Raw genomic sequence first — 23,100 nt, 5'->3', positions numbered from 1 at the left:
GACTATGATGCCTTACTATAATAAGTGAACTGAAAAATCTTCACCTTCTTGTGTATGATGCAACGGTTTTGTGTATTTGCTTTGTACTCTTAGCCCGTCAAAACTGTATCATTCTGAGAGGTAACTTCATTACTCCTATTTCATCTGGGTGAGATCGGAGGCTCCAATGAGGCATGTGACTTGTTTGAGGTCACCCAGTTTGTAAGATAGAGATTTCTAAAGTGAAGTCTAATGTGTCTTTCATGACAACATTACTTGTCTCCTTATTTTAAATCCACCAAGTGTTATCTAGGCCGTGATTCTAGCAAATCGCAAGAAGTTATAAAGTATTGTTGGCATCAAAACAATCCAATCTAACCAAAGAAAAATAAGGAAGACAGTCCAGGCTTGTTAGGGCCAGGATGGCAAATGTATCCCGACTTCTAAGCCAGTTCTAGTCAATACTCTTAGCTACCTGGAGGGCTGTACTAAGCAGGATCATGAGAAGGATGATGAGATTGCTTTTGATTTTTATGGCAAAGCATCCTTTCATACTGAGCTAAGTTGATTCCATGTTGGAATGTATAAGGGGGGCTGGGAAAGAAATGTTTTAGTTGCCTCTCTAGATGTACATTCCCCTTTTCACTCTGCTCTGTGAGAACTTTATCGTCTACATCATGGGGGTCCCTTCCCCATCGATTTCCAGGTGAGTCTGGCCAATGGGGAAACCATCAGGAAAACGATAGGAGAAAGGGATGAGGTCGTGGCATTTATTCCCTCCCTGTGGCTCACGATGGCTGACTAAACCCCTCAGAGGAAGGTCGCATCTCCCGTTAGGACTCTTTCTACTCTCAGCTCTCTCTCTCGTGATCCCAATCCCTATGCCCTTCTCCTTCCTCCTTTACTAGCCCTGGGTTAGCGTACACGTCTCGTAGTGTACACGGCTTGCTAACCCATGCCTACCTGGTGCTATACCTCTAGTAAATAGCCTCTCTATTAAACTCTACTCTAGTTACCCAGTTGGAGCGTGCCATACCCCTGACTGACAGAGCGGCCGCATTACATGGGACTGTATCAGAAACCCAGCCACAGATGAATGAGGAGTTAGCACGAGCCTCTCTCGGAAAGGGAATCCTAAAGATATTTTGGTAGCATGTTAGTAACCTGTTATTGTTGACACTTTTCTGATCAGTCCAACCTCTTTCGGCTGAAGAGTGCCCAGATTCACATCCAGCCCCAGCCAAGAATGGTTTTCCAAGGTTCAATCCTGGGTAGGGTGGTTTTTCTCTAGGGGCCTCCATTTTCTTCTCTACAAAATTGGGACAATAACACCTATATTGCTAAGTTATTGTGAAAGAGATGATATCTGTAAAATTACCCTTTTATTCATTGCATTTGGCTAAGTTTACATGGATCCACAGAGTGGAAGTTTTGGGATAAGAGTTTTTTTTGTTTTTGTTTTTGTTTTTGTTTTTATCTGCTCAAATTCAGCAAGGTAGCGGGTTCTTTCCCTCCTCCCTCTCCCTTTTCTTAGCATATGAATCTTGCCACTTCTTCTCGAGCCTTAAGTCTACGATTCAGGGATCCTCACCTCTAGGAGTCCTGGAAGACATTACAGAGTGGCAAGGATTTAACCATCAGTCTTTTATGCCGTAAAAACCTCAGGAATCCAGACCCCCAGGGGTAGGTCCTTAAATTAGACGTTGAAATTCCTGAAGACAGGGATTGATGTTGTTTATTTCTCTTCCTCCAGTTCCTGATGTCTAACTTACACACAGCAAATGTTTATTGAGTTAATGAGTTATACTGGGTAATCTTGCTTTCTGTAGATTTAAGGCTTTCCTACTTTAAATACTGACATATTTACCTATTTCATCTTAATCATTTTGAATGAAAAATGTTTTTTTTTTTAAAAAAAAAATCACCACCATTTAGAGTGTACAAGACATTATTTGTATTTAAAAAAAAATTTAGGAACATCTTTCTGAGCACAGACTCTGCCACTTGTGCTTCAACGAACCGGTCCGTTAACGGAGACTGAGGTGCACAGAGCTACTTTGCCCTTGAACTAAATGTTCCTGGATGGTTTCCTATTTTAAATCCCTAATGTCCAATTCTTCTAATATCCACTCTCCTCTCTTCCTCTTGCTGTTTCTAACATGCTGTGAGCCTGGACATCAAGTAATTATAGACATTTGAATTCTGTGTAAAATAAGACTGAAAAAGCTCCAAATAAGCGTGTGCTAATAAAGAGGGAACAGAACGACCACCACCTGCTCTGAGTGTTCAGAAGCTTTTATTCTTTACTTCTTAGTTCCTGGGTATTTAAAAAAATGAATGACTTTGGAAGACAAAAGGAAACATCTTTTTTTTTTCCCGCCCCCTCAAAGAAGGACAAGGACCACTGTGCACATTTTTGAAATAACATCTGGGCCTAACACGCCTATGGGGGAACTTTAAAGTCCCTATTGAAATCTCAGTCCCTCTAAGGTGGATTCTCAATGGAATCAGAAATAAAGAAGCCCATAGGTACACTCTCGGGTTCAGATTAGCTTTTTTCGGGGTTCTGTCCCTAAAGCAGTCAAGGGTGATAAAAATGGCAAGAGTCACTTTAGAGGAGTGAGGAGAACGCTGGATGCTGGGATTGAGTCCCTTGTCCTCGCTGTGTGTCACCAGAAAATCAAACCCTCTCTGCCCCTCAGGCTGCTAATCTGTAAAACGGGAATGACCATGTGCCTGGTAAGACTTCCAGGTGGATGTGGAAATGAGAAGAGAAAGAACAAATGGAATATTTTGTCAACAGAAATGTAACATAAAAGTCAAATGCCCTTCATGATGATGATGACTATGAAGGCTCAGTTCCAATGCTGGCAGCAAATCTCATGTGTTTGAGTGAATGTGTAGGGGATTCCTGGAGCAACCGCAAGGAATTTGAAATGCAACTTTCTCTGGACTTAGGGTTAAATCTGAACCTCTTTCATCTGGGAGTCTGCCCGCAGATCCGAAGTCAAGCTTCGTCCACCTCACCCTCGTACAGAGCTCTTAGAACTGCCACTCAGTGCTTAGGCCACTCAGGCCAGAAAGGATCTCTCTGTCCTCTGATGCTGCTATGTTTCTTTCCATCAGTCTGGTGGCCAGGAGACTCTGAGCTAACTTTAATTCTCTATCGCACTAATTATTTCACGGTGAGCTTCGATACGGTTATCTATTTCATTCCTCTCTGTAGATTGATATACTTTTAATGCCATGTTAGAGACATTTTCTAAATATCAGTTAATTCGACTTATTTTTGAGTGTATGAAATAGTGCTGTAAACAATGGATGACTGGGGAATAAATAGATGATGAAAAATGAATAAATAACAGAACCATACATCACAAAGAGTGAACCTTAATGCATGCACATTAAAAAATTATTTAGGAAATCAGGGGAGTTCTAGGAAGCAATATAGACCGTGAGGAGAGACTCTCACTGTACTACAAATGTGTAAACCACCTCACTGAAGGGAGTGCCAAGAAAGGTGCTGACCTGAGTGACTTTGGAAATGAGTGGAGTCTGTAAGATTAAAGGTGAAAAAAGCTACACATAAGCACTGTGCTCAGGTTGATAAAGCTGTTTTCTACAGATTAGCAATTCTGATGCCTCTATGCACGAGACCTGAACAATTAAGCAAACGGAAGGAGATGATACGACTTAGGTTTCTCTCTGTTGAAGTGGAAGTTTACAGATCAATAGGTGAGGAGGCTAGAATGAGTCATGTGATAATGGATCAGAGTTATCAGTATGCACTTATGTTTAGCTTAATCTACAGATGGTTATAGATAGAAATATTTATATGTTGAACATGTATATGTATATATATATATATACACACACACACACGCATTGAGTTATTATACACATACATTATGTAATACACATATTTTTCTCAGCTGAGAAGGCCTACAAGAAACAACACCCCAACAGCAATGAGTATACCCAGTACCCAGATCTTGGTTTCTAAGACCATTCTTCAATAAAAGGAAGCAGGGCTTCTTGGAGAAATGACCGACTCCAAGACTAGGGCAGGAAATACACAAGATGAGCCTGAAGCAGAAAGTATGGATGTGCTCAAAACCTTTGAAAAGCTCACATTGATGGGGATATTTCAAAGGCCCACAGGAGCTAAGAGGAAGGACTCCCAATGGCCAGAGCTGGAACAAGCAACAGAATTGAGTTGTGATGGATTAAAACCCAAAGTAGAAGATCAACATTCATGAGTCCATACTCGTCTAAATAAATAATAAAGCAGGAGAAGAGACAAATTTCCCGTGTGGAAGAATTCCAAATAATTACGCAGATACGCCTTCAAGGAGGTGGGTGCGTGACTCCAGACGCCTTAAATCTGGCCTGTACACAGTACATTTCCTCCAAAGAGTAAGTGAAAGGTGGTGGGGGGGTGGGGAATGAGTAATTTACAGTGAGGAAACCTGACAAACACAACTTCAACCAAGTGATCGAGTCAACATCAAGTCATAAAGCATGTTGATAGTATGTGCCCTTGATATGATATGATGCAAAGGGCACTTTACCACACAAGAACCCGTAACCCTAGACTAGTCATGAAAAAAAGCATCAGTAGAGGGACAGCCTACAAAACATGTGACTGGTACTCCTCAAAGCTGTCAAGGTCATCAAAAACAGGGGACATCTGACAAACTGCCACAGCCAAGAAGAGCCTAAGGAGATAGAACAACAAAATGTTCTGTGGTATTCTGGATGGGATCCTGAAGCAGAAAAATGACAATAGGTGAAAACTAAGGAAATCTGAATAGGCTATGAACTTTAGTTAACAGTAATATATAAATATTGGTTCACTATTTATAATAAATATATAATACTAATGCACAATGTTAATAGGAAAACTAGGTGTGGGATACATGGAAACTATTATGTTTTCAATATTTTTGTAAATCTAGAACTGCTCGAAAAATAACTACTATTTTTAAAGTGAACAAAAAAATAATTATCAATTTAGCTTTATAAATTATTGAGAGGTCGCTATGCTTACTAAGTTCTAGGCACTGTTAACATTTGAGGAGCTCAAGATTTGTTTGTCAATTTATTTAATTTCAAGTCTCATGGAGCTGTTCTGAGTATTAAAAATGAGAATACATGTAAAGTGATTAGAATAGTGGCTGGAACCTTGTGGACCCTCAATAATTACTGAGGGGTGGGTAGTGGTGGTGGTGATGATTGGGTTTACCGACAGATATGGTATACTCTGATAGAAGTATGCATAAACTGGTCCATCTGCTCTAGCCTGAGGCTGGTCTAGGAAGTGTTTTTGGATAAGGTGAGTCCTTAAGGATGGGTAACAGTTTGCCGGACTGTTAGGCATCATTCCTGCAGCGGAACTGGCAAAATCGACGACCTAGAAGCATCGCGCGCAGAGGTCTAGAAGGACTGCGGCGCACGTGGTTTGCTTCTGCTGCAGCGCATTGTGGAAGATGAAAGGAGTGAAGGAAAATAAGGCTGGAGCGGTCAGCAACGGCCAGGTCACAGGAGGCACTGTGCGCTGCGCTAAGGAGCCTGATCTTCCTTCTGCACTGAGTATTTTCAGCCTTATGGAAAGGCAACCACATTTGCATTTGGATAGACTCGCTCGGGCTGCAGTGTGGGGTGGGACGGGAGTGCTACCATATGGGATGCTGCAAGGCCAGAGAGCTTGAAGCCATTTGAAAAGCATGGCATTTTCTTTGGGGCACTTACGACCCTCTTACTTCCTAAGCTAACCACACGTTGGTGAAGTGCCTGTCTAAATATTCTTTTTATGTGCATTAGCTATAAAGGTAGAAGCTAATTTTGGCACAGAAGTACATCTGTGAGGCAGAGTGAAGTGTTTCCTTTACGACCCATTCTTGTTCCAGCCTTCCGTGCCAGGAAAAAATAATGCACGCTAGAAATGAAAAATCTGTGAAGTTTTGGGAGTTTCCATTTTGAAGCTTCCCCACCTTACACTTGAAGCCATAGTATTTTGTAGATCCTGAACTTTTAGTTCATCTTTCCACAAGTATTTAGGCTAACCCAAAACTAAACTTTAGCAACTAGCTACTATTCTAGTTACTCAGTATAGCTGAATGGATAGGAAGCTGAGATTGAAATGTGGGCATCTAAGTTCTCACCCCAGCTTGGCTACTTATTGTTTGTGGGACCTTCTACGGTCCTTCGGCACTTTGGAGGCCATTAAAAATTCTTTCTTAAATAGAAAATATATCCCAACACCACCACTATCACCGTCATCACCAACATCAAAATCATCACCACCCTGACTCCTCCATCTCAGGTTTTGGTGAGAATTAAATATAACTATGTATAGAAAAACAGCTTGCACTTGTCACCAAAAAATAATATCATATGAATAATCTCCAAAACTGCAATGTTGAAACTGATCAAATTCAATGCCTGGAACATAGTAGGTACTCAGGGGATATTTGCTGAATGAAAAATCAGACTATTTATTATGGCCTTTCCCCCTCTCTATTTAGATGCATACTCTATGATATAGAAACAAGGCATCATAATTTGTGCATGCTCTCCTGGCTCTCTGGCATAGAATAACTTAATGAAATATGAGCAGACTTAAACCATACACACTGGAACAACTTTGGTTCTGTCATTATTAGGGACTCCAGTTATGTCCTAAAGCATGTTCACGATCTCTTAGAGTGGGCTCATTCATCACTGAATCCACTGAAAAACAAGGAGGTCCCTTCACGGAGCATCTGTCTACCTGTCTACCTACCAATCATCATGGAGATCATTTTCCAATTCCCAGTTACAGTTTTCTGGTGTCCTTTGTGCTCAGGGCCATACTACTCTCTTCATGACAGACTCCATGTTTTGTACACATTACCCGAAACTGCTAGATGTCGAAGTCACCTCTTTCCGTGTCACATGGCCTTAACCCCAGACTTGAGCTAGCTTTTCTCCTGTCAGGGAAGCCAGCTGCCTTTTCAATAGCATTTTCTTAAAAACAAAAAACCAAAACAAAACAACCAAAAATCCCTGATAGACTTCCAAACACAACTAAGAAGCACTATACACAGGATATTTTTTCTAGCCTCTCTTGAGCTATGTGGACTACATGAGAACCTCTCTGTGGAAGAAACTTATTAGATTTTTGTGCCTCACCTTTTAGCACAAGGTCTGATCCAGAGCAGAAAATAAATATTTGTGGAGTACTCTCTTTCTTAAGATGCTGGGACTAGAATAGGGCTCAGTGATAATTTAGTGCTTTGCTACTCAAAGTATAATCTGTGGACCAGCCGCATTGACAACATTGGCTGCGTTAGCACTACAGACTCCCATGACTCACCTGAAACCTAAATGAACATTCTCCATTTTTACTAGATTCTCATTTGAGAATCACTGATCTTGTCCAATGGTTATGTACCTTAGCTGAAGACTGAAATTATCTAAAGAATGTTTTAAAAATTTGATACTAGGATGCCATGGTTTATTTGGTCTGGCAATGTCGCCCGGATAGTAAGACATTTAAAACCTTCCCACGTCATTCAAATGATAAGCCAAGGCTGAGAACCACTGATCTAGTCCAACATTCTCGTGTGATAACAGATGTTTCTCCAAAGCCGGATGTACACATCTAGGTATTCAACGTGTTTTATGGAGACTGGGACTAAGCAACATCTAATCTTTCTCAACCTCTTCCCCTCTTCCTGAAATGATCCATCTCTCTATCATAGACTTCCCATCTTATATGTGTGACACACAAGAGCCCCCAATAATCATTAGTTATTCTATGACTCTACTCACCACCCAGCTGATTCGAGTAGGTATAGACTCAAGGTGGACGAATCCGATTCCATCTTCTAGGAATCTGAACCTGGGACCAGGAGCGGGACTGGTGATCTCAGCTTCTGGCTGGTCCTCTAAAAAATGCAGACAGGATCTGTGGGGCTATGTATTCCACCGTGGGAACTGGGAGCAGAGAAAGGCTGTAAGGAAATAGAAGAGACACAATGAGTCAAGCACATGAAGAGAAGCAGGGACAGTTAGTGGAGAGAGTCAATATCAGACTTGCTTATGACTTCCAGGCCTGGTTGCCAGGTCCTTCCTTAACAAGGCTCAGTTGCAACTTCCCATCATTTCATGAAACATCACTCTTCCTAATACACCACCTATATTTTTCCTTAAGGGAGCTCAAGCTGGCTTTAGCCTTGGCAAGCTCAAAAAGTCCTAATTTGGTCATTTTATTTTCCCTGCCTAACTCTTACTAGCACATTAGCACACATGTGAGATCATCAGTGAAACTCATACTTAAGGGATGAGCCTATAGGCCACCCAACCTACAGGGAGGTAAAAAGATATCTATATGCGATGGCAGTTCTTTTTCGGTGCCATTGAGGGCCATCTGCTAGGGAACGGAATCTCCGTAGAAGGAAGTGACTATCATCATTCTACATTCAGAGTCCTGGGACTTCTACCCAGGGTGCAGGTGCTGCCCACAAGGCCAGCATCCATCTGACGTTCATTTCAATACTCATATTCCAACCTGGTGATTAGAGGTAATATGGTGGCAGATCTTGTCTTGATTGTGTGAATTCATTAGGAATTCACTAAGCTATTCACGAACGTAAAATCTTTAGGATGCAGCAGGCCTATCTGAAGGATTTCTGGGCCTTTAGTTTGATCAGAGAGAGCCTAAGGCATTAGTTCTCTGTGAGCTGCACACCCCGTGAGGGCTGAGCTTGTGTTCAGCTAACACTCCTTGAGCACCTAACTTACATCAGGTGCTGTTAGCTGCTACAAAGCGTCTGGACTCTTGCCCATTCTGTTTTGAATCTCTAAAGTGCCTTTCCCTCCTGTCGCTCACTTTGCAAAACACATCTACCCTGTTCTCCGGAAGCTTTTCCTGATCCTTTACCCCATTTGACTCACTTTTTGTGCAATCTCTGGTCTGTATATATTACTGTCAATGCATCTCCCATGTCAGACAGCAAGGCATCTGTTTTCTTGGGGGTTCGCCCTCTTGGAGTGGGGTACCTTGAGCATGGAAGACATGTTTCGACCAGTTCTGGATCCTCAGCTTCTCACTTCATGCTGAACAAGCAGTTCAGAGTCACCTGAGTGATACAGCTCAGGATGTCAACATTGTGTACTTTCTCACCCTCATTGTGAAGATGAAGACAAGAAGGTCCACGGAAAAAAACCTACTTGCCCTTAGGTTACATCAGTACTTTGGGCAGACTAGGCTTAGAAACAAATGTAGACTTCCCAAGAATGCGTATTTATATATTTTACTTTTCCAAGTACCAGAAAATGCAAAATGTACATATGTTTTGGCCTAGTGACTCCATTTCTAAGACTATGCTCACAAAATGTTTGTCAGGGCATGTGCAAGGATGTTTCTTGCTGCATGGTTCGCATTAGCTCGTGCCTGGAAATAATCAGTGTGGTCACTGACGGAGGACAAGAGCATCCTCAGAATGTACATCTAAACTATGATTTTCCGTAAAGCAGAATTCAAAATGGCTAATTATATCTTTATGTAAATGTATGAAAATCATTGTGAATAAAGCAGAGTACTAAAGTCTATGTAGAATTATCTCTTGTTAACATTAAAAATCATAACTGGTAGTTGGATACATACTTATAGGCTGGTATATGCATAATGGCATAAAACTGTATCATTAGCAATATATAGATCCTGTTAAATATTTTAATTCATGTAATCCTCACAAATTATTAGCCCCATTTCACAGAAGAGGAATATAAGGCAAAGAGAGGCTAAGTAATTTGTTCAAAATCACACAGCTAGAATGTGGCAGAGCAGGGATTCGGCATCCCCTGAGAAACTGTTGAATTTACAAACGTGGAGCCCCTCCTGGACCTGCCGAATCCGAATCTCCAAGGTGATGCCAATGTCCACTCAGGCCTGAGAAGCACTGCGCTAAACCCTTATGCTCCACGAGTTACACCACGGCTAACGGAACCACAAAACTGCTGAAAGACTGAGCCTGGAAAGGCGGGGGCGGGGAGGACGGGGGTGGGGTGGGGAGAGGTATTCGCCTCAACTTTGTTACTTACTGAATTCCTAGAATTGCCTAGACTGACCTATACTGTAATACTTTTCATTTTGATTGGTTTTAAAGGTCAACAGAAACTACCAGGTAGGGGGATTATGGGCAATTTTTATGTTTGTTTATTTGTTTGTTTTGTCTCTATACGTCTCTATATTAAGACAATAAGAAAAGATTAACCAATTTATGCTATTTTTAAAAATCCCCCCAGAGAAATAGGCTGCTTTACAAAAATATGTTAGGAGGACTCCCCTGCCAGAAAGCCACACTCTGTCTGCCAGAGAGAGCATCTCCTGGCAAAACAAATGATTTTTTCACCACCGGGGAGCTGGCCCTCCCCCTCCTTAAATTGGGAGCATCCATCACAGTCGGGCGCGGACAAGGTGGCTTTTCAATCCTGAGCCCTGGTGTGATAATTGGCATAATTTCCCTGAGATAATGTAGAGGTTAATGAGGTACAGGGAGCTTTAGGCCATCCACTTTCATTTTCAGTTCGAGGAATGTGGGCTCTGATGCAACCAAAAACAAGAACGGACAGGGTCACAGGAGAATGTGCATGAGGACCAGAGGGAGGGAGGGGGAAGAACCCCTCCCCGCCCAGCCCACCGGAGGTGGCATCTCTGGCTTTGGAGGGGAGACCCCCTCCCCCTCCGAACCCCGAGGAAGAGACTATTCTGGAGGGGCCATGGTGCAGTCCAGCATATTCCAACTTTGTTGGTAGTATGATTAGTGTCCCTTGGCCTTTTCAAAAAACAAAAGCTGGTTCTATGGATAAAAAAGAATCTTCAATATCCAGAACACTACCTACCTTCCAAAATTCCCAAAGCACATTAGAATATTTAAGGCTCTAGAAGTTCAGCAGAAGGAAACAAGTTTGGCGTCGGCTCACCTAGAGTTACGCAGGCTAATGTGACTGTGGAACCCTTTTTTGTTGTTTTAATGTGAGGCACCTTCCGGTTGTTTCTGACAGAGACAGTGCTGTGCTGTGCTGTGCTCACTGCAGTGTAGCTGGGGGGTTCTAGTACCAAGGCGATGTGTGTAGCCTGCCGAAGGTGTGAGTGCATCATTTATTCAGCCAGCACCGACTGGCTCTGTGCGCCCTGCCTAGGGCAGGTGTTGGGGCTGGGGACACAGAAAGGAAATAAACATTATATCTACGCTGGAAGCCCTCGTAGTCTAGAAGGGAAAGAGGAATACGAACAAAAATGATGCCTAGAGAAAAAGGCTGTCGTGGAGGTCAGTCTCTCCCTCATCCTGGGAGCATGGGGGGGGGGGCTCCCGTTAGGGAAACAAAGGAGTGAACTGAGACCCCAATTATGGGATGGAGAAGCCCCCCTACAGAACAGGAGTTATGCACAGACTTTAGAATCAGATGACCGAGCTCTGTCATTTCCCAGCTCCATGATTTGGGCATTTGTCCCTCTGTGTCTGTAATGGAGGCAATAAGATTATCCAGCTAATAGGATTGGTACAAGGATGAAATGCCTGTAACGCACTTAATACGAGGCTCCTAATGTAGAGATTTTTAATGCAAAGGCAGATTCCTCAGGTAAAGACCTGACAAGGTGCAGGTGACTGACAAAGTGGATGGGGCGGGGAGAAGGGAGGCTGAGAGGAGACAACGGGTCATGTGGCTGAGTGACTGGACAAGGCGGGGGTGGGGCGGCGGTGAGGAAGAAGAGCAGGCTTCTTTGGCCCTTTTTCTTTTTGCTGGGGTCGGGGGTATGAATCCGATGAACTTTCCATTGAACCAGGGCATGGTGGGTTGAACTGTCTCCATGTTCGGATTCTAACCCCAGACCTGTGAGTGCCCCTTTATGTGGAGCTAGGATCTTTGCAGATATAGGTAGCTGAGTGAGATCACTAGGGTGGGCCCTAAACCCGATGACTGGTGTCCTTGTAAGACAAGGAGAAAACACACGAGGACACAGAGGGAAGAAGGTCTTGTGAAGACAGAGGCAGAGACTAGAGTGACACAGCTATGAACCCAGGAACTCCAAGGCTTGCCAGCAGCCAGCAGAAGCTAAGCAGAAAGGCACGGAGCAGATCATTCCTCAGAGCCGCCAGAGGGAACCAACCCTACCGACACCTTGATTATGGACTTCCAGCCTCTAGAACTGTTAACTGAATAAATTTCTGTTGCTTTAAGCCACCCAGTTTGTGATGCCTTGTTTCATAACTCTAGGAAGTGGGAAGTGGATTCACAGTGTTTCCCACCTTAGCACTACTGACAGTTGTGGGCAGGACAGTTCTATGCTGGGGGGTGGGAAGGCTGTTCTGCGCATTGTAGGATGTTTAACAGCACCAGGGACTCTGTCCACTGGATGCCCGCAGCACCACCAGAGTGAAAGCACTAAGTTCTAGGAACACGTATAACTAAGGAGTCTGACTCGGATGGGGGGCTCAGGGAGGTCTGACTGGAGGTAAGAGCACCTGCAAAGGCCCTGTGGCAGAAAGGAGCCCAGCGAGCATGGGGAAGATGGGAAGGAAGATGGCAGCTGAGGGAGGCTGAGGGCTGGACTCAGGGTGTGGTCTGCATGTCAGGCTCTGGCTTGGTTATAGGGCACAAGGAAAGAGATGTCACAGCGGGAGAGGCAGAGAGGGCCCCCTGGTGACTACTTCATTCATCCCCAAGGTTGCACCAAGACAACTGGCCATTTTTTTTTTTTTCCAACAAAGGGTGAGTCCTTTCTGCCATGTGGTTGCAGATGCCCAGCTCTGTCTGGGACATGGGTGGATGTGCAGTTTCTGGAAAGGGTTGTCTGGCTTTTTATGGTTTAGTGAAGAGGTGTCCAGAGGCCATGATGTCAACTCATAAAAAATGTTCAGAAATCTGTATTTATGCCTTGTAGCTCTCTCTGGTGAAAACAGCATATTGTCCTACAAGATGGATGCAGCCAGCTACTCCCAGAGGGTACAGTCGCCCTGGAAGGCCCTTCAGAGATGGATGTGCTGCCTCACTGCCCGCTGGCTTGGGCTCCAGGGCAGAGCCCTACTCAGAGGCGCCGGGTCTGGTGAAAACTGCGCCCCAGCTCCTGCTGCCCCATCTCCACCACCCTGATCTCGCGTTTCTGTATCGCTGCAATTCTGAATACAAGGCATCCCAAGCAAAGACCGTTCAGCATGAAACACTGGTGCTCTCGCCCAGGTCTGCAGCTCCTGACATGCCGCTCACGGTGGGGAGACCCTCTGCTCCCGGGATCCTTAGCTTTCTCTTCTGGAAAATGGGTGGGAAAAAAAAAAATCTCTGCCCTAGACTCTCCCAAATTCTGCTTTCAGGTCAAACAAGAGTCCTGTGTGTGAACTACTCTAGAAAGCATGGCACTTTTTGCAATAAGGGCGGCTCGCAGGCCCAGGAGAATGCACAGGCCTGTCACCAGGAATCAGGAAATTTGGGGTTGAGTCTTGATTCTCCCAGTTACCTGCTCTGAGCCTCACTGTTTTCATCTATAAAAAGGGAATAATCATGCTTACTGTACGAATGCGTCAAAAGGATTAACAATATACATGCAGAAGTTTCTTAGCACAATCTTCACGTAATGCGCAGACACAATCACTGATGCAACTGAGATCTGGGAAGCCCTAAAGGAGGGAAAGGCTCGTAGACCAAGCTCCTGGAGGAGCCAGTGCCTAGGGACAGGTGGCCCAGGCCTTTCATCCCCAGCACACAGAGCACCGTCACCAGCCTGGCCCCGCTGGGACTTTTCTGGGGTGCCTCTCATACCCCTCCCCTCATCTCCATTTTTACTCACTGCCTTTCATAAAGGCCATGGCTGGGAGTAGGCCTTCTCTCCTCCATTCATGGGATCCCGTCTCAGCTGGGAAGGTCATCAGACGCCCCCTTGGGGCCGAGCCTCCCCATCCCGCTGGCAGAGGCCATCTCTTGCATCTCTCTGCTCCCTTTTTACAAGTTCTTATCACTTCCTTCTTCACTCTCCTGACCTCGTATTACACCATCCCCAGCATCTGCTGTATCCACCTGCCTAGACTGTGAGCTCGGTGGGGACTGGGTCTGAGTGGGGTCCCTTTGAGCCCCAGGGCACCTGGCTCAGAGCACCCCTCCCTTCTCCTCTCCCCTTCCACGAAAACCGTATCGTCTCGGCACCCTTACACGCCGAGCGCAGCTCCAGGGCCAGCACAGCCAGATCCCGGCACAGCCAGACCGACAGCCCTTCCTCCCCGCCGCCCAGAGCTCACCTTCCCTGGGGAAGTCAGTTACTCTACAAAATCAAATCAAACCCACAGATAACAACAGATCATGACAAGTTCCAACCAGAAAACCAGAATAAACCCACAGACAATGTCTGGAGGAGCTATTTTAGAAAAGGGAGCATTGGGGCCCAGAGTGCATTTGGAGACCTGGCGTGGTGTCCGGGGTGGGGTGTGGAGGCCTGCCCATCCTCCCCCCGAATGTCAGGGTCTGTCTCTCCTGCTGGGAAGTCCATCCAAGGCTTCCAACCCCTGTCTCTTCAGCAAATGTGGCAGTTTCCTAGGACTACTACAATAAATTACCACATTCTTGGTGGCTTAACATGACAAAAAATTACTCTCACAGTTCTAGAGGGCAGAAGTCTGCCATCGAGGTGTCAGCAGGGCCACGCTCCCTCTGAAGGTCCTAGAGAAGATTCCTTTCTTGCCTCTCCAGCTCCTGGTGGCTCCAGGCGTCCTTAGCTATGGCTGTATCGCTTCAGTCTCTGCCCCATTTCCCACCACCTTCTCCTCTATGCCTGTCTTTTCCACTTTTGTCTCTGTCTAGTGTCTTTTAAGAACACTCGTCATTGAATTTAGGGCTCATCTAAGAAATCCAGGATAACCTCCTCTTGAAATCCTTAATTACATCTACGAAGACTTTTCCCCAAATAAGGTTTGTGTTCATGGGTTCTGGAGGTTAGGGTATAGACATAATGGGGGGGGGGCGGGGTCACCAGTCAACGCATTACAGCAGGTGAGGGGGAGGGCCAACCCCAAAGTCAGTATCTGCTCACCCAGAGGACTACAGTTTCTGTGTATGAATTTTTATCAGCATTTGCCTGTGCGTTACATTTCCGGTTCTAGTTCAAAGCATTTACGTTTGATGCCATACCCTGTGGGTTTCCTTATTAGGCATTGTCAGCTTCTCCTCCTCCTCTGACTTGCTCAGCTCCCCCGGCCACTCCCCAAACATGCCCGCCCCTGTGCTTACACATTAAAACAACAAAACTTGTTCCCAGAATGGGGGGCTGTCTTCCCTCAGACCAGGCCTCTGTCAGCCTCCCTCTGGATCTGGGCTTGCCCAGGATTTAGGGCAAGAAGAAGAAATTATTCCCAGCTGGAAAAACAACCATGTCTGCTGGGCTGGCCCAGAGCACAGGGGAAGGAGCTGAAGGCTTGGGGTCCATCCGGCTTTTGTTTTTTCGTCTTTTAACTCAAATTCCTTTTGTGTCTGTTATTTAAACACAGACACGCAAACACACACAACATGACACAGACACACACGTATTATTAACATGGAGACAGTTCAGATAAGGATGAAAAAAGGTGGAAGTGTATAATGAAATGGAAAATCCTTTTTCTCTTTTCCCACAGTTACAGGTACTTTTCTCTAGAAATGTATTTTCTCCAGGAAATATATACATCCACCAAAGGATATGCACATTTGTATGCACAGCTAGAGTCAGTTTGGGTTTTTTTTTTTACATTTCATACATGTACGTATTTATAACAAATATATGTAAATGCTTTTCATTATGGAAAATGGCTATCCTTTCCCACGGCCCTGCACATGGCTCTTCTTCCCGATGATCTATCTTGATAGTTTTCTTACTTACGTGTATGGCTAGATCTCATTTTTAACAGCTACAAAGAACTCAGTGTGTGTACCGTAATGTGTAAACCACTCCGACTGGCTTCTGATGGAGTTCATAGACGGTTTAGCCTTCTGGCTCAACCTGGTGCTGTGCATACAGCAAACATAAAAAGTATATATGAAAGGATTATTATTTATACATTAATTATAATAATTAAATTAATTATAATATTTACATATTATATAACCACATAGATATTATATAATACTGTATATGCATCTATAAAGTCACATTATCATAACTCTGGGTGATTGTAATCCTTTCTTTACAGATAAAGGACGGGATTTTTAATCTGATATGAGGATGGGGAAGCTAAGGTTCATGAAGGTGCGAAGCCTTATGCAAAGTCAAGGGGAGTGACATCTCCAGTCCTCAGGCCTCACTGTTTCACTTTGACAATTTGGTGCAAACCACACCCTATTGGTTTCAGCCCTCGTGTCCTTTCTGGTTTCTTTCGGAGTCAATTCTCTGTTCCTTAAAGACCAGTGGGAGTGCAAACACCCTCGTGTCTGAGTGAGTGCAGTGGGAGGGAGGATGTGTCAAGCCTGACTGGCTGCTCCCTGGACTGTGAACCCCATCTCCCCAGGGCCCCACATCTGTCTGCATTACTTCCTGAGCAGTCTTCTCTTCCGGCTATCATACTCGGAGGGAAAAGAAAATATAAGCTCGGCCCAGTGTTAGCCGGCTTGATTCCTGGGTGGGCCTAATAACTGTGTGGCGCAAGTCACTCAGCTCATGGCGCGGGTTCCAGCTTCCTGGGCTTTGACGTGGGCAGAGGAGAAGAGTACTCTGGATGAGTTTGATGGCTACAGATGCCAATCCATTCAAGCCTGCGGCTGGCCTACGATGGCCTCGCCGTCGAATCCAGTAGAATTTTGCAACCTTTATGGAGACGGTATGACATAAAACTGGCCGTGAAACCTGTGCTTCTGCGATGTGGTCCGGGGAGAGCCGCTGACAATTTCAGCCTCCGTTCTGAGCACGGAGCTGACAGCCGTGTCCCTCCCCGAGCCGGTGCAGCGGCTGCCTCTCAAACTCTACCGCGCGCCCCACGGACCTGGGGGCAGGGGAGGGGAGGTCCATCTCAAACCCTGCCGCCCAGGCCACATCCCTGATCAAACCGGAACCGGCGGGTGGGATCCAGAAGCCGGTATTTACGAAACAAACGACCACCAGGGATCGCGATGCGCAGCTACGTCTGAGGACCTGACGGAGCGCCCGCCCGCCACACGGTCGTCGCACACCAATGCCAATCACGCCCGCTCTTCCCCAAAGCCTAGAATAAAGCTCCCAAACGTTTTCTGAGACCTCCGTCACGTTAGACAGTCAGGGAAAGGCCAAGGCTGCATCTCAGTCAGGCTCCCTGAGTCTCCCACCACACTGAGAGTGAAGGTAGGGTGAGGCCAGGGTTTGATTTTTGGGGAGCTTCTAGAAAGCGAGGCCATGGCATTTCTGAAATTCCTCCCCTCCCCTCTCATCTCAGTCCCTGTATCTGCTCAACTCTGAGCCAACCACTCTGCCTCAGAGCGTGTTGGGTGAGAGCCCCCCTCTAACAGACAGCCTGCTGGGTGGGGGTAGGGTGCCTCTGTGTGCCGTCCTCACACAGGACTCAGAACCCCACCAGCGCCAGGCCCCCCTAAGCCATGTTTGGTCTCACCTACGAAAGTCAACATTAGTTGGTTGCTTGGAGTTAAAAATTAGCCTGTGCACTAAGAGACTAAAAATAATCACAAATATAGGGAAGCCTGTAAGGGTTCATGACCAATTGCTCCACTTGGGGAAAGTATCTAAACCACCAAATCCTCGAGGACCATCCTGGTCAGGCCTGCATCAGCCACCAATGTCCACTCAGTATACACCCTCCCCTGACAACGGCTACGTGCCATCTCAGCCCACGCAGCGTTTCTCAAACTGTGATCCTTTGGGGTATAATTGCTTCAGGCTGGGCCTAGGGACCTGAGTTTGAACACGACCCCCCAAGGCGACACCTCTACCAACACACTTAAGAACCCCCTTTCTAAGTCTTTCCCAGATGCACATCTAAGCGCAAGCAGCAAAGACCACAAAAGGAAGGTGAGCTGTGTGCTCGGTTATATCGTGAATCCCTTCTCCATCTTGTTCAAGGTGCCCCAGCGCCTGCTGTGCAAACCAGGAACGTCCACCCTGAGGACAGCACCTACCTGCGCAGGGCACACGGGGACGGGGGCTTCCCGTGGAGTCCGCAGGTGGAGCTGCCGTCGGAGAGGAGAACAGCCCCAGGCTGAGGCCTTTGATGCTGACCTGCCTTGAATCACTGAAAATGACTTCCATCTGTGCAAAAACCTTGGCGTTTTAAAGGCCCAGGGTCCGGTTCCTCTGCTATGGAAGCCCTTCCCAAAGCGTGGCAAGAACTGCAGCCTCCTGGAGCGTCCGTAGGTGGGGAAAAACATTCTGTTGTCAGAAGAGCACGTTAATTATAAGACACCATATTTATCTTCAGTGAAGGCATAATGCACGTTCGCCTCTTAAAGACGCTGAGAAATTCTACAGGTAAAAAAAAAAAAATAAAAAAAATTCCTAACTTTGTTTATTCCAAGACTCCTCAAAACTATTTGACTAAGAAATGCTCTCTTCCTCCCCGTCTTCTCTCTTTCCAGTCTAACGTATCACCAGAACACAGAAAAAAAAAAAAATTCTTCTGAGAAAACTTTGGGAAACACTATCCTGGGAGAAAGTCCTTCATTTAATTGACGAGTGAATCAACAAGCTCATAGCAATGCCCCTACACACACACTCACACACTCACACAGCTCTCTCCCTCCCTCTCCCCCTCTCTCGTGCCTCGGGAAGCCTGATCTGTCCTGAAAGAGTTCCCCCAGGGTTGGTGTCAAATGCTTTCACATGATCACCATTACTCAGGCTGAGAAGCTATAAGCAGTCATGGGGTGTCAGACCCACGTGCTGCTTCCGACAAGGTGCAGTGAAGGCTCATGGGATTAACGTGGCGCGTGTGAGAGCTGGTGAGAAAAGCGGGTGCTTCATGCATGCTATTCTGCAGACCTGGAAAATGTACAATGTTTGATGTAGGGCCCTAGAGATTCGTTTATGTCAGGAGCAATGAGCTGGTTAAAATTCAAAGATGGAGATGAGTTCCAGGATGCTCAGTGGTCTCTCTGCCATGAGGAAGCCCAGGCAGGGCTGGAAGGTCTCCGTGGCACCAGAAAGCTGCCCCTGCTATCCTCTGAGATCGTCCCCGACTTACTGATGAGAAACCTGGGGCCCAGAGAGGAGAGATGACATGTTCAAGGTCACGCTGCTCATACGTGATAGACTTGATGCACCTCCAGCTTCTGGGTTGGATCCCATTGTGATTGGCAGCTGCCTGCCAATGTACCTGCCGCTGCTCCTATCCATGGCCACTGAGCCTGGGCGGGGAGCCGCAGTTTTTGTATAAAAATAAGACAACAATAACTCTGCACGTGGTCTGCGTGTGTGCGCACGCACGCTTGTTTATGTAGGCATCCAACAAATATTTGCAAATATTGAACAAATATGTGCCAGTGACAGAGACACAAGAGGAAACAAGGCGGGTATCTCTCTTGTCCTAAAAGAGAAGCATCTTGATATAATGATTAAAAAACAGAAAACCCACGGCATTTGAAACCAGAGCGGCGTGCCTTCCGTTAACAGCCCTGTTTTCTTTTTGTGGCCGAGGGCCTTTGATCCCTGACTCCCTGTGCCTTGTTTTTCTCAACTAAAAAATGGGTATAACATTTCAGGGTTGTTGTAAAGATGAGAGAGAACATAAGCAAAGCTCCCAAAACATAGCAGGTGCTCATTCAGTGCTGTTTATCAATCGTGATTATATCAGTTGTCGTGTAGTGTTAGCAGGAGCTGGAACTTCTGAAAGGCCTCCCATTGAGCAAGCAGAGGAATTTATTTTCGAAATGAGAAAGAACTAGACGTGAGAAAGTGCCATCCAGGATGGTGTGTTTACATATATGTTTGTGTGTGCGCATGCCTGTATGATGTTTTATTGAAGGAAAAATAGTTGCAAGTAGTATCTACAAATGACTCCAGCTCAAAATAGGCCAAACGATATGTGGCATTCAACTGGAAAATCCCTTCAGTTGCCATTTGTCACATTCTTACAGGTTATAGTAACCTGAACTGCCCGAAGTGAAAATTCCATTGGAAGGGAAGAAGAAAAATGAAAGCATCTTCTAAGAAAAGGATTGAAACTAATTTGCAACTTTTGTCAAACACCATGAGCAGGGTTTTAACGAAATTAGATGACCGTCAGCTGAAAATCTTATGGTTTTCACATGTGCACACAGCACACACACACATACTCACTCACTAAACACGTCCCAGGCAGTCCCCAAAGTTTTCCATTGAATCATCTCGTTCAAGCCTCACATTAACTCAACAATCCACTGTTAACATCCCTATTTCACGAATCAAGAAAAATGAGGTTTATGGAGGTTCAGTTACTTGCTCAGCCAGGCTTCTAACCCACGCAGCAGTTTCGCTGTGAAGTTTGGGCTCACGACTCCTGGTTCCAACAGGGGACACCAGCAAACTTTATAACCCACAAAGGAGGCAGAGGCGCCATTGCAGAGGGAGTGATGGCCCTAGGGTCGGAGAGTCTGACCACGCCCACAAGCTGTGTGACTCCCAGAGCCGCAAGTGTCTCTTAGCTGGAGACTGACGGAGGGGTGGGGCTGTGAAAACACTGGGCACACAGCTAGCTCCGGGCTGTGGGATGTTTCCTTTTTGTCCTTTCTTCCTCTTGGGCCAAAGAGCCCCATCCTGGAGCACAGTGTCCCTTTCTTTGGCTGGGGAGCAGCGGTTGGGAGAAGCCAACAATCCAGAGACACGGGAGACAGCCAGGCCGAGCAAGGCAGACAAAACTGACACCCGGCAAAAATGCAAAGGTATTCAGAACGAGAGCTCTGATAGTCACTCTCCGGCCCGAAGCCTGCTAGACACAGGGCTTTGCGAAAGGAAAGAAAAAAAAAAATCTGATTTGTACTGAAAGGGGCCAAAAATAACCTTGCTTTCTCCCGCAGAAGAAAACAAAAAACTCTGCGGTTTCCTCCCACTTGGCAGTCCTTTTCCCTCGGCTGCAGCCGGCAGCGTGAACCTGGGAGCTCAGTCATGGAAAAAGACAATAGGCCAAAACACTCGGGCACGACAAGGAGGGCAGTAGGGACGTGGCCGAGAGGGAGCCAAGTCTGATTTAAAGCCCTGGGTTTTGCCAGGGGCAGGTGTGGTTAGAGAAGGAGGCAGTCGCAGTGAAAGCAGCCTTCATCTGTATATGCCAATTTCAAGCTTTTTCTAATCAATAATAGGCCTGCTTTTTTTTTTTTAAGCCTTCGAACGAATCTCACATGCCCCTACATTCCAACCCACTGCCTCTGCACTGTTTGACTTTTTTTTTTTTTTTAAACCTTCCTCCTTGTGTTCTCTGCTTCCAAGCTATTCCTATCAGCCCCACATTTTCTAAAATACAAGTCCGATGTCCCTCCTTGTTTAAAAGCTTCCAGCCACACTCCACCAACCACAGAAAACTGTTTATATCAGATCCCAAGCTGCGTTTCATGTCTCCCTCAAACCTCTACCAGCTCTGAGTACGCCACATTTTCCCCAGCCCCTTGTTTTGTTAGGTGGATAAACTTCACTCACCCCTTCTTTCTGCGTCCCTGCCTCTTGTCCATTCTTTACAGCAGAGCTTCTGGCTCTCCTCCCCCGAAGGGTCCTCTTCAGCTCCACCTTTCCTCCGAAGAAAGGGCTCTTATCGCAAACACTCTTTCAGTGAATTGTCACATGGACCATGAAAACTAAGTATAGTTTTCCCCCAACTTACTAATGAGGAACCTGGGGCCCAGAGAGGAGAGATAACATGTCCAAGGTCACATTGCTCATAAGCAACAGACTTTGTGCACCCCAGCTTCTGGGCTGGATGCTGTTGTGATTGGCAGCTGCCAAAACCACACGTGAAGTTCCCTCACTTTGTTCCTGAAACCTCTAAATTGCATGCCAATGCTTCCGAAATCATTAAGCACTGATTCCAGGTGTTGCTGCTGCTGGAGAGGGAGTTGATATTTTTGCCCTGGACTTTTTTGGCTTCTCAGTTTCTCCACAATGCAGAGAACCTATTTTTAGCTCAGAAATCAAGCAGAGTATAATTATTCCTGCCAAATTTATTTTTCAAATGCATACCCTATTACCATGCACAGAGGGAAACCCCGATCAAGCCAGAGAGAACTTAAATGCAGAGATGGACAACCCAGGACACAGAAAGAGGCGCTGTGCTGGGCAGGTCCAGGGGTGACGCGTGGGGAGCTGAACCTCTGTTGTAATTCTGTGACTGATAAAGACTCTGTGCCCAGTAGCTGTGGAATGGACTTACAGTGAAAGTCCTGGAGCCAGAAGTGACTGTCTCCCGTGCTGTCCCCTGTGGGCCCCCATCTGAGTAAATTGCAGCCCTGAACTCACAGAGAAGGGGCCACTGCTCCAGGACGTTCCCCAAGCCTCATGGGTCACGTTCTGCCCCTAGGCTTGATATCTAACCAGAGACCTGGCGAAGGGTGTCTACCTGCTTCCAAAGAGAGGTGTCGGCTAGCTGATGTCGTCCTTCCCAGCAATCGTAAGGAGTGTTTGTGAATTCCTGAGATAAAGAACAAACTCCTCCAGGAGGCCGTGATGGAGCAGTGGTTCTCAAAGTGCCTGATCAGCAGCGTCAGCATCACCTGGGAACCTGTTACAAATTCAAATTCTCACACGTTGAATCGCAAATGGGTAGGGGGGTCACGATTTGTGGCTTAACACACCTTCCAGGTGATTCTGATGCATGTCTGGGAACTATTTTTCTAGACAGGTGTAGACAGGGCTCGAAGCAATCTGCTGCATCCCTCCCCTCCCCCCGACAGAAGCCCACAATAAAGTCCTCTTCACAGAGGACATGCCAAGTAGGTAGTACCACCCGAACCTTACAGGAGCCCATTTTCACAAGATTCACCCGTCGCTGAAGCGCTGCATGTTTCAGCTTCCTCAACCCAGGCGGGTGGCCTCTCTCATCAAGGCTGTGATACGGAAGACTCAACAGTCCAACCCTAACTGGACACTGAGTAATTCATACGGGCCAGGCATCGCGCTAACCTCTAGAGAAGCTGAGGAAAATGAGAAAGGCAGTAGTGCCCACTTCTGTG

The 23,100-nt window shown here is 46.1% G+C and overlaps 1 long non-coding RNA gene across 1 annotated transcript in view; it reads right to left on the bottom strand.

The window, feature by feature from the left end:
- The window catches only part of LOC120623023 (uncharacterized), a 55,386-nt gene extending 36,920 nt beyond the window's left edge, over nucleotides 1-18,466 (bottom strand). Inside the window, exons 1-2 of the long non-coding RNA XR_005658647.1 lie at nucleotides 18,088-18,466; nucleotides 7,795-7,976 (exon numbers count right to left, since the gene is read on the bottom strand). This is a non-coding gene — a long non-coding RNA (uncharacterized LOC120623023). The remainder of the gene's footprint in view (nucleotides 1-7,794; nucleotides 7,977-18,087) is intronic.
- Between the last annotated feature and the right edge of the window lie 4,634 nt (nucleotides 18,467-23,100).

This window comes from Pteropus medius, unplaced genomic scaffold (assembly GCF_902729225.1).
Source record: "Pteropus medius unplaced genomic scaffold, Ma_sr-lr_union100, whole genome shotgun sequence".
Taxonomy (NCBI): Eukaryota; Metazoa; Chordata; class Mammalia; order Chiroptera; family Pteropodidae; genus Pteropus; species Pteropus medius.
The sequence above is the reverse complement of the archived record's forward strand: the minus strand, read 5'-3'. Positions and strand labels throughout refer to the sequence as shown.